Source organism: Danio rerio, chromosome 6 (assembly GCF_052040795.2).
Source record: "Danio rerio strain M-AB ecotype USA chromosome 6, GRCz13ab, whole genome shotgun sequence".
NCBI lineage: Eukaryota > Metazoa > Chordata > Actinopteri > Cypriniformes > Danionidae > Danio > Danio rerio.
The window spans coordinates 32,711,616-32,726,056 of record NC_141026.1 but is presented as its reverse complement, the minus strand read 5'-3'; the positions used below and the strand labels follow the sequence as shown (position 1 = coordinate 32,726,056).

At 37.3% G+C, this 14,441-nt stretch overlaps 1 protein-coding gene across 1 annotated transcript in view; it reads left to right on the top strand.

Moving 5' to 3' along the window:
• Positions 1-14,441, top strand: part of lepr (leptin receptor) — an 847,758-nt gene that overhangs the window by 803,221 nt on the left and 30,096 nt on the right. The gene's annotated exons all lie outside the window — the stretch shown is intronic.

Here is a 14,441-nt window from a genome sequence, read left to right as displayed (position 1 = left end):
ATTTACAGATTTATTTCTTAGAGTGTGACTAAACTGATAATGTATACAAATTTTATTATGTGGTTTATAAGGCAGTTGTACACACACTGATGAATTATTAAAATTATGGTAGTATTTTCAGATAAAGTTTATTGATATTATTTGTTTAGTTGTAGTTGCACATTTCATAAGGTATTAAATTCGATATTAACACATTTTTAAATTACTTTCTTAATAACACAGCTAAAGCTACATGTGAAGTAAATGTTACTTGCTACTACCAAACTATAACTGGTCATTTTACAGTAGCAATTAAATAATTAACGAAAATATAAAGTTAAACATTTAATAAATATAAAATACTACATTTAATTATAAATATGTATAATATTATCAAACACGTTTTAAGCAAGAGCGCAAATGGAACAAAATGAGGTTTGGTGTTCAGTCAGGTGAGCAAATGCCTGCTTGAGTTTAATTGCCTTTGATGGTCTCTCTATCAGAATGGAGACTAAGCTGAGTTTAATGAAGGCTTTAATGAGCAGCATGTCCTCTGAGGAATGCCAAACAGTCCCTGCCTCCTCCTCTCCATCATTACTCTGATTTGACAACATATTCGGAGGGGATCAACAGGTACCGTCCCATCCCGGAAACAGATAGAGACGTCTCCAACTAATGATGCTTCATATTCATGCTAAGGTGTCTATGACTTTATGAAAACATGAATTAAGGTAGATCAAGCCAAGCAAACACACAGGAAGAGTTTGTCATTTTGATCAAACATGTGTCTCAACTTATTTACACATAAATTATGGCATATGGACAAACTGTTCTCAGACATGAAGGCGCCACAAAGATTGTGCCCTAGACTTCCTGTGATAGATATTGATAAGGAAAATGAAAATGGGGCGGCTTGTTTAGACTTAGATGTTTAGCTTTTAACGCTCATTTTCAGAGTCTGTTTGGGAGGGGACGTACCCTAGGCTCTCTAAAAGGGGAAATGGTGTGTCTTCGACTCATTAGGAACAATGTCCTAATGCAGCTAACTGCAAACAATCGCGAGTGAAAGAAGCTGATAAACCAACACACTAAACCAAACTGTAAACATCTAACACTGCAGGATAAACACCATTCACAAACATGATATTTGTTTACGTGTTTGTGTATTATGTCATTTCATAATTTTCCTTTTAATATTTTTGTCATTGTGAACAGTAAACAAACTAAAATATAAATATGTTTGCGGAACTATCTTCGATTTTCACGATAAATAAATCACAATCGCTGATTAAATAGAGATACAACCATTTTTCACCCACATACGCAATAAAAGGGCTTATTTTATGTTATTTTTTATTTATTTTTCATATATAAAATTTAATTTATATATTTTTCATATTTATTTTAGACTGTAATGTATGTCCACAAGATTTCCACTAATATAAGCCAATATAAGCAACAGTTATTCTTGTTATCTTTTCCTATAGACCATTTTGAGGAATGTAAACAAAAACAATGGTCCCAGGTTATTTCCTGTTTTACATTTTTAATTTCTATAGCTTCCGAGAATCCAAAAAGAGCCACATATTGACAAATAATGTTATGATAGCTGTTTTAACATTAAGTTATGAATTGCCTCGTGTTACAGTTGTAAAATAGTTTGATAACAAGCAGGAAATGTCCATGGGTCAATGACATTCCCTCATTGAAATGGTCTATAGTCCACACATCCATGGATAATTTTATAAACTGAGATTTTCCATTGTTTAAAAAGTAATCTTGTCCAAAGAATTACAGTTTTAAAAAAAATGAAGCCCTGTCAAGAGCATGTCAAACCAACAGGCAGTGGTGTAAAGTAACTAATTACAAATACTCAAATTACTGTAATTGAGTAGTTTTTCTCAGAAATTGTAATTTACTAAGAAGTTTTAAAAATGTGTATTTTTACTTTTCCTTGAGTATATTTTTAGTGCAGTATCTGTACTTTTACTCCACTACTTTCTTTCAACCTGCAGTCACCACTTTATTTTCTCTTGTCTATGGGAATTAGAAAAATCAGTCCTGTAATTGTGTCAATCAAATCACACATAGAAGGTAAATTGCATCATAATGAGCTACTTCAGCAAACTGTTTGGAAGCATTAAAAGTGTCCAAGAAGATGTTTAAACTCTTTACACGCATTGACCCAGAGACTGTTTAGATCAGATTGGGGATGCCCCAACACAGTCATGGAGGGCCGATGTCCTGCAGATTTTAGCTCCAACTTGCCTCAGCACACCTGCACGGATGTTTCTAGAAAGCCTATTGATTTACCAGCCCATGTGCGTCTAATTGGGATTGGAACTAAACTTTGCAGGACACCGGCCCTCCAGGACCGAGTATGGGCACCCCTGGTTTAGATGCATGTCACTGATGAGAAGATGATGGAAGTTTACTGTATGATGACCGAAATGGCTTTAAACACCCAGCAGGCACAAGATGTCAACATGCCGTCAGATTGAAACTGTACCCTAACGTCGTGGAAACGCTACATTTTGTTTGGAAATGAAAATCGGGTTCACATCAGAACTCAATGTCAGCCCGATGTCAATGTCCAACGTCCAACCTAAAACCAACCAAATATCAACGTCTAATGATGTTACAGCTTGACGTTGTGTCGACGTTACCACTATGAAATCTATCAGACGTTGAATTTTGGTTGCCATAACTGATAAATAAATGTCAGTATTTGACATCAATAAGATGTTGGTTTAGGATGTTGGCTCGACATTGGATTTTGGTCACTTTCTAACAACCTAAAATCAACCAAATATCAACGTCATTTGATGTCATTATCGGACATCAAAATAATGTTGTCCTTAGTCGCTGGCTAGACATTGAATTTTGGTCACCTGACATCACAACCTAAATCTAACCTAATATTAACGTCTTATGACATTATGTGCCTGTTGGGCAATACCTAAATGCACTACAGAATGTTACATTTACACACATCCACAAATTACATGTAAATGCATCAACTTTTAACAGCATAACACTCACTACTCACTACTCATGAGTCCTTTTGAAAGGGATACTTTTTACTCCTACTTTGAGTAACATTTACAACAGGTACTTTTACTCTACTCACACTACATTTTTAGGCAAGTAATGGTACTTTTACTTTAGTATGCTTTTTTAGTACTCTTTCCACCACTGCCAACAGGTGGCGATAAAACAATAAAACACAAGGCTTGTGAAAGCCAATCAGAAACCTCAAAATTGGAGATGACAGCGGTAAAGTCTAGATTTGACACGCACCTGGCCAGAGGTGCGATTTGCACATCAATATAGCAGCATTTTTTATGACACTCTAAAACAATAATTAATATTTTTACAGTACTGTAACAGTTGGGGGGTAAGGTTGGGGTTGCGGTAGGCGTTAAAAAATACAATTTATTAGGTAATTTAATAGATAGCATAAATATAACTTGGTACAACTACTGTTTTTACGGTACTGCGACGGTTGGGTTCAGGGTTGTTGTGGGGGTAGATGTTAATAATATACAAAAAAAGGGAAATTAAATAATTAATATAAATAACTCTCGTTAACTTCCAGCGACAACCGTATCCGATCTGGCAAAAACTGATGACAACACACAGTCCAGTGTGAAGCAAAGGAGATAAAAGCGCACAATCCAACATCACAAGCAAATGGCAAGACATCTCACCACTGGCAGAGCTTTCAAAAAGGATCAGTTTCAGGTACATCACACTGCATTTTTGTGAAAATGAATGTCTAAACAGCATGAAAAAGTTGCGGTTTTGAAAATACTTTCTGTATTTCACTAGTAAATAATGAATGTGTGTCTGTGTCCGTTTCTATTTCTATTTCTTTTTTTCAATTTTTCATTTTCAGTTTCTGTTATTTTAAATTAAAAACACATTCTGTTGATAGTTACTCGGATGAAGTCCAAGAGCTTTTTGACCATCCATTAACAGCAAGGTTCATGAGATGTTTGAAGTCCAGAAAATAAACCAACAACATTGACAAAACATTTGTAAAAGGCACAAAAAAAATACTGCTAACTTAAATGTCAATACTGGCAATACAAATGGTTGTACTGACCATAATAAACGCACAACCTGACAACCTGACGAGGAAGAGAAAACATTGGCGAACAAATTCATTTTTATGACACATAGAAGTGTTTATGGAGCTTTGAATGACCACAATTAATAATTAATTAATTGCCAGTTAATACCCATTTGAAACCTATTGTCTGGACAGCTGCCTCTGTACCTTTTAATACGTCGAACTACAAGGGAGTTTTGCAGGGTTTGTGAAGTAGGTGCTTGAAGATGCAATGAAGTAGGTGATTTATGTATCTAATTAACCATTAGAGACATCGCCCACTTCTGCATGTAACAACTGCAGAGGCCAACCACAGATCACAGTCACAAGCCACAATAACAGATCAGCCAGCCCAAGAGGAAAAGTCTGAGCATGCCCAAAGCCCAGAGCTCAACCCTCAAGTTAAATCCTCCTTGGTCAGTTCCAAATCTTCAGAGGAATTGGGTGATATAGTAAAGAGAGGCTGAGTGGGTACTAAGGAGACTTGAAGGTGGCCATAGAAGGACATTTGGGGCTGGCAGATAACCCCAAGCTTTCTTTGTTAGCCATTTCAGCCTCAATTCCTCTAAAGACTTAGAAATGACTGACGTCAGAATCCAAACAAGCCACCCCATTTTCAATGTCCCTATCATTATCCAGTGCAGGAAGTCCAGAGTACAATCTTTGTGGCAGCTTCAAGTCTGAAAACAATCGGCAGACTATTTTTTTTTTTTGGTTTATTTCCTAGTTCCACATCTACTGGTTCCGATCTGTCCCTCCGCTCACCCTTAGTCAATCCCATCTTGTGTTGAGGATTCACTCCAGGAGTTCTAGTAGCCAGATACATTTGGTTGTGGGGATCCCTAATCTCCACTCCATCTTGACTTCATGCTCCCTCATCACTGCTCTTGCATATAATCCCACCAGTTCCACTGGGTCCCCTAGATCTGGTTGTACCTTGGTTTTTTGTCATCCTGCCTCCACCTTAAGATTCCACTTCCTTGGTTTGTTTCATCACTCAATCCTTCTGACTCAATAGGGCACCTCCTTCCTCCCCATGTCCACCTATACTGTATATCAGTATGGAATCTTCCATCCAATTCTTAGTCTTCACCCTGGGCTTTTCCTCCCTTGGCTCTGTCTTATCAGTTGGCCCACAGATGTCTTCCACCCTATCTGTACCATGATTCATCCCTCCATCACTAACACTGTTTACTGCCACACTTACTGGTCTCTAGGATCATGCCTGTATCCTCCTACCATCTTCTCCACCTTGTTTCAACCAGTTTGCTTTCTTTTTCCAGTTCCGTCTCCACCATCCCTCCACATATGGATCTATTAAGGCAAGAAGTTGCGTGTTCAACAAACCCATTAAATACTTCATAAATAGCTCAGATTTCATTCAGCTTGAGGAAGATGATCACTCTTTTGCCATTCCAAACCCACTACACAGACAGCTGCGTCTGTCCATCTTCTCCACTGGTCTCTTCAGTTCACTTTCTTTTCACTTTCCTGTTTCCACCTCTAAAGCTCACATCTCTCTCCACAATTGGATCAATGACGGCAAAAGATCATACCTTTTACAAACACATTGTTTACCTCATAAAATATTTTAAATTAAAAAAATGTATCAATTAAAAATATATTTTATAAGCCACAACTCTTAAAGTGTGCATTAACCAGACGTTGCTAAAAAGTTTTTTTCAGTATGATGATACCTCCAACTGAAATGGAATATTGAGTAGGGGACAGGTCTTCATTCATTTGTTTTCTTTTCAGGCTTAGTCCGTTTATTAATCTGCCAAAGCAGAACGAACAGCCAACTTATCTCGGAGGAAACCCACTTAAACACAGAGAGAACATGCCAACTCCACCCAGAAATTCCAACTGACCCAGCCGAGGCTCAAACCAGCATCCTTCTTGCTATGAGGTGACAGCGCTACCCACTGTGCCACCAGGACCGGGTCTTTCTTTCTGCAAATTATTCCCTCATAACAAATAAACGGTAAGAGGGACATGGTTGACCCTCCTGTCATGTTCACCTCCCGGCCTCGCCCCTTACTTTAGTGTTCCCAGTCAAAATTGACCAGATCGTTTGAACTGCTCTTAAATCAGCACACAAAACATTTTTCAAAACCAAATTTTTATTCAACATTTTTTAGATGTGAACAATGTCTCAAAGTAGTGTTTAACATGAATTTATACAATTAGACATAAAATAACTGCAGTGAAAGTACAAATAGTGAGTGTTCAGTCTGAAATGAGTGAGTGAGTGAGTGAGTGAGTGAGTGAGTGAGTGAGTGAGTGAGTGAGTGAGTGAGTGAGTGAGTGAGTGAGTGAGAGAGTGAGTTGGGGTAGTATACAGTAAATGGGGATGTTATCTGTCAGATGGATGATTATAGTCTGGATACCCATTCATTTTATAAGGCGGTGACTTTTGACCGGGAACACCACAGGTGTAATAAGGTTGATTAAAACACTCAAAAATAAATGAAAGGGGTTATTATCACTTTTATATGTTCAAGTGCGTAGTGTGGAGGATATCATAAGGCCTTGTGGCAATAAGATGTAAAACACAATATTTAAGAGTGTTTAAGTTAAATCGGTCAGATTTGATCCGAACACGACAGGCAGGTTAAAAATACTGCAACTGAAATGGTCAAACTGATATGGAGCCTCACTCCAAATGTGGAAACAAATGATCAGACATTGATTGAAGATTACCAAAAGAAACTTTTTTGTTTCAGTGAATTGACTTGCTCAGATTAATTGTTGACCTTAAGAACAACAGTGTGCACTGGCAAAATAAACACTAGCCGGCAGCTAGCTCTCAGCAACTCTCATATCATCGCCCAATGAAGCTAAGAAGGCCTGGATGGGAGACCACATGGGAAAGCTTGGTTGCTGCCAGAAGTGGTGTTAGTGAGGCTAGCAGGGGGCGCTCAACCTGCAGTTTGTGTGGGTCCTAATGCCCCAGTATAGTGAAGGACTCTATGCTGCTCAGTGAGCGGATAAGATGTTAAACCGAGGTCCTGACTCTTTGTGGTGATTAAAATCCTAGGATGTTCTTCGAAAAGAGTAGAGTTTAACCCCGACATCCTGGCCAAATTTGCCCACTGCCCTCAGTCCATCATGTCCTCCTAACCATCACCATATCATAATTGGCTTCATCACTCTGTTTTCTCTCCGCCAATCAGCTGGTGTGTAGTGTGTGGTCTGGCGCAAAATGGCTGCCATCGCGTCATCAAGGTGGATGCTGCAAACTGGTGGTGGATGAGGAGATCCCCCCCAATGTGTAAAGAGCTTTGAATGCCCAGAAAAGCGCAATATAAATGTAAGGAATTCTTCTTCTACTTCTTTTTCTTCTTCTTCTTCTCCTTCTTCTTCTTCTTCTTCTTCTTCTTCTTATTATTATTATTATTATTATTGCTGTATTTTGTATTCACACAAATTTTAAGCAATTTTTTAAGAGATTATAAAAGAGATAAATGGAACAAAATGGAGTTTAGCACTTGTATGAATATCTTTTGATATTGACAATTCAATTAACATCATATTTTTTTTTAATTCATTACTTAATTTATCTTAAAGAAAAGGCTAAATTTGATGTATGACCATTTAAACTCATCATATACAATACAATACAATACAATACAACACAATACAATAAAATATGAATCCAGTTTTAAATCACCTGTTAAATTTGTAAATATACTGCACAGATATCTTTTTTTTAACTTTATAACAATACATAAGCTTAAAACACCAGCACATATAAGCTGTTTTTGCAAGCATATTCTGTATGAACACTCCCTAAATCCAATGACAAAAAAAAATTCTGCGTAACAGGTTTAGTATACAGACTTATAATGAATATCCTCAAGTAAAATTATACCATCAAGTCCTTAATTACTGGTGTTACTCATTGGAGTTTAAACCCTTTACTTAGTTGCTCAGCTATGTGAAAGGGCAGAACAGAAGAGCTGAGGGTAAGATGACCTCCGTGTAGATCAGATACAAACCGCAGATCAAGGCCAGTGGAGACACTGCAGAGGAATTATAAGATAGTATAAAAATGTCAATGGTTTCTCACAAGAAGATCTGATGCCAACAAACACAGTGAACCGGCAGCGCTGATCCCACAACACACCCAGCAGAGTGATCACATGCACACCTAGCAGAAGAACACACACACACACACACACACACACACACACACACACACACACACACACAAACACACACACACACACACACACACACACACACACACACACACACACACACACACACACACACACACACACACACACACACACACACACACACACACCCTGCTGAACAAACACTAGCAACGCTAACCAGTACAGCATCTCAACTATTTTTATTATTTTATAATAATTTTGAAATCCAAGTATTTTTTCGTTGACTTTCTAAGTACACCCCCCTCTCAAAAATAAATAAATAAATAAAAAGGTCCCAATGCAGCAAACAGTAAATAATCAGGAAAAAAGTTTCATTAAACTAACTTGTTTAATAAAAAGGTATAAACACACAGAAACGGTATTTGTTTATGTTTTTTACCTTATGGGATGTCATAATATTCTTTCAACATAATAAGCAAAAAGAATGTAATAACTAAATAGCTAAAATCTAATTTAATTATATAACAATAATTACTTTATCATAAAAATTAAGTATTTTAATTGACAATTTAGGCTGAAGACAAAAATAAAATAAAAAGGCCCTTATGCAGCAGTGAAGAGGTAAATGAAAATTAAATAAAAACGTTTGATAGACAAATACATTAAATAAAATTAAGAAATTTTCTTGGGGTTTTGTTCATGAGTGAGGGAAGGATGGAGCGTGAGATTGACAGGTGGATTGGTGCAGCGGGAGGAGCAATGCAGTCGATGTGTCGGACCGTTGTGATAAAGAAGGAGCTAAGCGGAAAGCAAGCTTTGGACTTACCAGTCAATCTATGGTCAAACTCTCACCTATGGTCATGAGCTTTGGGTCACCGAAAGGACAAGATCTCAGATACAAGTGGCCGAAATGGGTTACCTTTGCAGGGTGGCAGGGCACACCCTTATAGACAGAGCGAGGAACTCTGTCACCCGGGACGAGCTTGGAGTAGAACCACTGCTTCTCCGAATCTACAGAAGTGAGCTGAGGTGGCTTGAGCATCTGTTTTGGATGCCTCAAAGGCCTACCAAGGTAGGTGTTCAAGGCAAGTCCCACAGGGAGGAGGCCTCGGGAAAGACCCAGGACAAGCTGGAGGGACTATGTCTTTAGGCTGGCCCAAGAATGTCTCAGGGATCCCCCCGGAGGAGCTGGAGGAAGTGTCTGGGGTGAGGGAAGTCTGGGGTTCTCCCCTCAGACTTGAATTAAAGCTCAAACCTCAAACAGTATTTCATTTCAGACAATACAACAAACATAATTTAATGTGTTAATAATAAACACGTTTTGCCATTTTGGTTCTTGCAGCACATTTAAAAAAAATTTGAAACAGTAAAGCATTTACCATTTTGTAATGTTGACATTCCTACTCACAGTACTCAAAAGACATTTAGGGACTGAAGAAGCCAAGTGATGAAGTGTTTCAGGTGTAATTTTGTCCCATTCTACCTGCAAAATAGTCTTGAGTGGGCAGCAATATAAGGTCTTAACTGTATGTACTTGTAATTCAAAATGCGCCACACATTCTCTATCGGAGACAGGTCAGAACTGCAGACAGGCCAGTCAAGTACCTGTATCCACTTTCTCCGCAGCATGGACTTTGTAATTTGCACAGAATGTGGTTTTGCATTGTATTGTTGAAATATGCATGGACGTACATGGAAAAGATGTGTTCTTGAAGGCAATCTATTGTGCACTAAAATCTCTATGTACTTTTCAGCATTAATGGTGCCATCATCAACCCCATACCATGACTTTACCCATGGCGTTCATGTCTCTCAAAAAAAAAAAAAACCCTGAAATACTGATTCATCTGACCACAGTACACATTTCCACTGTGTGATGGTCCATCCCAGATGCCTTTGAGCCCAGAGAAGTTGATAATGCTTACGGACACTGTTAATATAGGGCTTCCATTTGGCACAGAACAATTTTAAATGGCATTTGTTGATGTAACTACATATTATGGTTTGCCAAAGTAGTCCTGAGCCCATGTGGTGATGACTTGCATAGATGAATGACGATTCTTGATGCAATGCCACCTGAGGGATCGGAGATCACAGTAGGCTTGTGCCATTTGCACACTGAAATTCCCTCAGATTCCTTGACTCTTAATTATGTCATGCTCTGATAAAGTTGAGATCTCCAAATGTCATTCTTTGTGGAACATTGTTTTTAAACATTTCAAAAACTGTCTCATCTATTTGTTAGAAAAACTAGAGATCCATGGCCCATATTTGCTCCTAAAGAACAGGGCTTCTTCTTCTTCTCCTTTGTGTTTTTTTATTGCAGCTGGCATACAACTTTGAGGTGCATTTCCGCCACCTATTGGTTAGGAATGTGGATTCTATTATATAATCCAGTCTCTCTAAGAAGCATTAGTAAAGCTTTCAAATTTAGTACTTTTCTTGGATTCTGCTTTTGTACCAAATCATATTTACGATCACCTGTTAGCATCACCTGTTTAAAATCACAACACGACTTAACCATTTTACCTGATTACTAGCCTTAAACTGCTCCTATTACAACTTTATTTGGAATGTGTCGCAGGTCTGAATGACAGAAGAGGATGTATATTTACAAATGAAATGTAGCTGACCAATTTCAAAACATGAGCTATTTTGTGTTCATATTGTCTGCAATGAAATACAAGTCAAAGTAATTTTGAAAATCAATACTATCTTTTTTATTTGCGTTTTCCATGCTGTCCCAACTTTTTTTTGATTGGGTTGTACATCATCATAACTCAAAATAAGTCTGGCTAAAAGGTAGACAGACAGACAGACACAATTGATGCCCACAAGATACAGAAATTACATTTTATATCTAATCTTAATCTCCGGATGATCTACTGCAATCTCAAAGATCTGTAATCAGTTCATAGTCCATAAAACAGTTCAAAATATTGTCAAGACATTAAACATGCCATATGCTGCCTTCTAATTTCCAAAATTAAAGAGTCACAATTAAGAGCAATGTAAAGAACTATTCACTCGTATGAACACAACCACCACAACAACAAAAAGTTTTGATTGACATATTTTTCCAAGTCAAATTTTTAATCTGCACTTTAACCATTATATTTCTATATCTGTCAGAATTGCGCTGAACCCTGATATGAGAATGTTGTCATGTTCATTGCCCTTCACCTTCGGCTTCACTATCTTATCACAATATGCATGATGGCATAAGAAGTGTTAACATCACGTACACTAGAAGAAATAAATTGTAAAACAAATTACTGACAAAAAAGAGAGAAAATTTACTGACTCACGTTGTTGGAAACCTCTGAGCTTTGAGTAGCCATTTACAAGCATAGCTGGGGGAAAATGTATGTTAATGGTTACTGGTTTTCAAACATTATTCGGAACATCATTCTTCTTTTATGGGCTGCAGAAGAAATAAACTCATAAAAGTTTAGAACCACTGGAGGGAGAGTAAATGATGACGGAATTTTCATTTTGAAAATTGAAAATGAACCGATTTAGTAACCAAGAATTTCCATCTGTGTTTTAAAACAACTACAATTGTCAATAAAGCTCACCTTGTTAAATCGTAAAAGTGCATAAAACATTATCAGAGTAGACATGAAGGAACCATAATGCAATTCAAAACTGTAAATTAAATTATCATTGCAAACAAATGTGACCCTGGCCCACAAAACCTGAAGATGAGATTTATACAACACATAAAAGCTGAATAAAAAAGACTCTGGAACAGCCAACATTTTTGCTGAGACACAACTAATTGGAAATCTGGAATCTGAGAGTTAAAAAATTAAAAAAAATAAAATGATATTAATAATAATACTATTTGTTTTTATTATTTATGAAAATCACCTTTAAATTTGACCAAATTAAGTTCAAATTAATATTTTAAGTCAAAAACGTAGTTTTTAAATATTTACAGTAGTACACAGACAAAATATCTTCATCAAAACAGTCTTAATAAACTAATTATTTTGGCATAAAAGACAAATCAGTTATTTTGACCCATACATTGCATTTTTAGACTATTACACAACTCCATACCACAACATTGCCCATGGCGTTCATTTCTCCCCCCCAAAAATACCTAAAATATTGATTCATCTGACCACAGTACACATTACCACTGTGTGACGGTCCATCCCAGATGCCCGAGCCCAGAGAAGTCGACAGTGCTTATGGACACTGTTAACATAGGGCTTTCTTTTGGCACAGTACAGTTTTAACTGGCATTTGTGAATGTAACTACATATGGTACTTGACAAAGGTTTACCAAAATAGTCCTGAGCTCATGTGGTGATGCTGCTCATAGATGAATGACGATTCTTGACGCAATCAAGGGATCGGAGATCACAGTAATTCAGCTTAGGTTTGCATCATTTACGCACAGAAATTCCTGCAGGTTCCTTGAATCATTGAATTATGTTATGCACCGTTGAATGTGAAATATCCAAATGTCAAATATCTTTTTTTGAGGATCATTGTCTTTAAACATTTCAATAATTGTCTTATCTATTTGTTGGCAAACTGGTGATCCTCTGCTCATCCTAAAGGACAGGACTTTTCTTGGATTCTGCTTTTGTACCAAATCATTATAGCAATCACCTGTTGGCATCACCTGTTTCAAATCACATCACTTAACCATTTTACCTGGTTACTAGCCTTAAACTGCTCCTGTTCCAACTATATTTGGAATGTGTTGCAGGTCTGACTGACAGGAAAATATGTATTTACAAATGAAATGAAGTTGACCAATTTCAAAACATGAACTATTTTGTGTTTATATTGTCTGCAATGAAATACAAGTTAAAATAAAATTGGAAATCACTACTATCAGTGGGTTTAAAAAAACAAACAAACATACAATGCATTTTTCCACTATTCCTACAAATATACCTGTGTACAAACACACCAGGGTCACAAAATATTAATTCAAATACAGAGCTGCACAATTGTTAATTAGCAGATATTTTTGCACGCTCCACAAAAACAACTGGCTTTTCAGACTATTGTTTTGATATCGCTCTTCCTTCCTTTTGAGACACAGGCCATTTGTGTTTTCTGCCAATATACAAAAAGAGACTGTGCCGTAAAGCAGGTTTGAGGTGTAAAAAGTGAACTCCCTGCTCTCTGTCACAGGAGAGAGCAAATGTGTTTAGCTGCCGTCTCTGAGACAATACACTCATCAGTACGGGGTCTTGGCTCTTCTTTGACAGGATGTTTATCTCTTCCTCTGAACAATGAACGCTCATCCTGGCTTCTTCAATATTCTTAAGGCTCGATCCTTCATAACTATTCCTGAGTGCACATTTTTGGGTGTTTTAGTTGAATAAATCATTAAAACTGCCAGCACTTATACCTGGACTCAGTACCTGGATGGGAGACCACAGAGAGAGGCCAGCAGGGAGTGCTCAACCTGTTGTCTGTGTGGGTCCTAATGCCCCAGTATAGTGAAGGGGAAACTGTACTGTCAGTGAGCACTGTCCTTCGGATAAGATGTTAAACTGAAGTCCTGACTCACTGTGGTCATTAAAAATCCCAGGATGTCCTTTGAAAAGAGTAGGGGTGTAACCCTGGAATTTGCCCAAATTTGCCAATTGACTGACCATCATGGCCCCCTAACCATCCCTGTATCCTAATTGACATCATCACTCAATCTGGTAAAATAAATGTGAATGTGTTTATATAAATGTAATGAATTACTATTATCAATATAACTCTGAACGGGCTGAACGAACAAAGTAAATAAGCAACTTTAATTGGCATGAAGTGATTTCCCTTTGTTGAGTTATCAAGGGGATTATGAGGTTTTATAACAGAAGAAAATCATGTAATATCCAGTGGGATTTGTCCAAATTAATGTTCAATTTTAACGAGATTAAATGTTGGCAAGTAACAAACTCAAAGGCCATGGGGGGTGTAGAAAAACACAGTAATAAAGGCAAGTGTCAAGCTGAGAAAGAACAGTAAAGTTCATTCCACTCATGGCAGGGGTCATTTCCGCTCAAATCACCTTGTCCCCCGCTCAAAGATCAGCTCTTTAGTCAGCTAAATCATATCTAAAATCACAAAAAGGAGATATTTTGTGTTAACAGCTTTTTGTGCCTGAAATATATACTGCAGAGGTGTGTTTTTAAAATGAATGAAAATAGTTCATAGTGCACTACTCACTTTTATTCTAAAACAATGATAGGAATAAATTA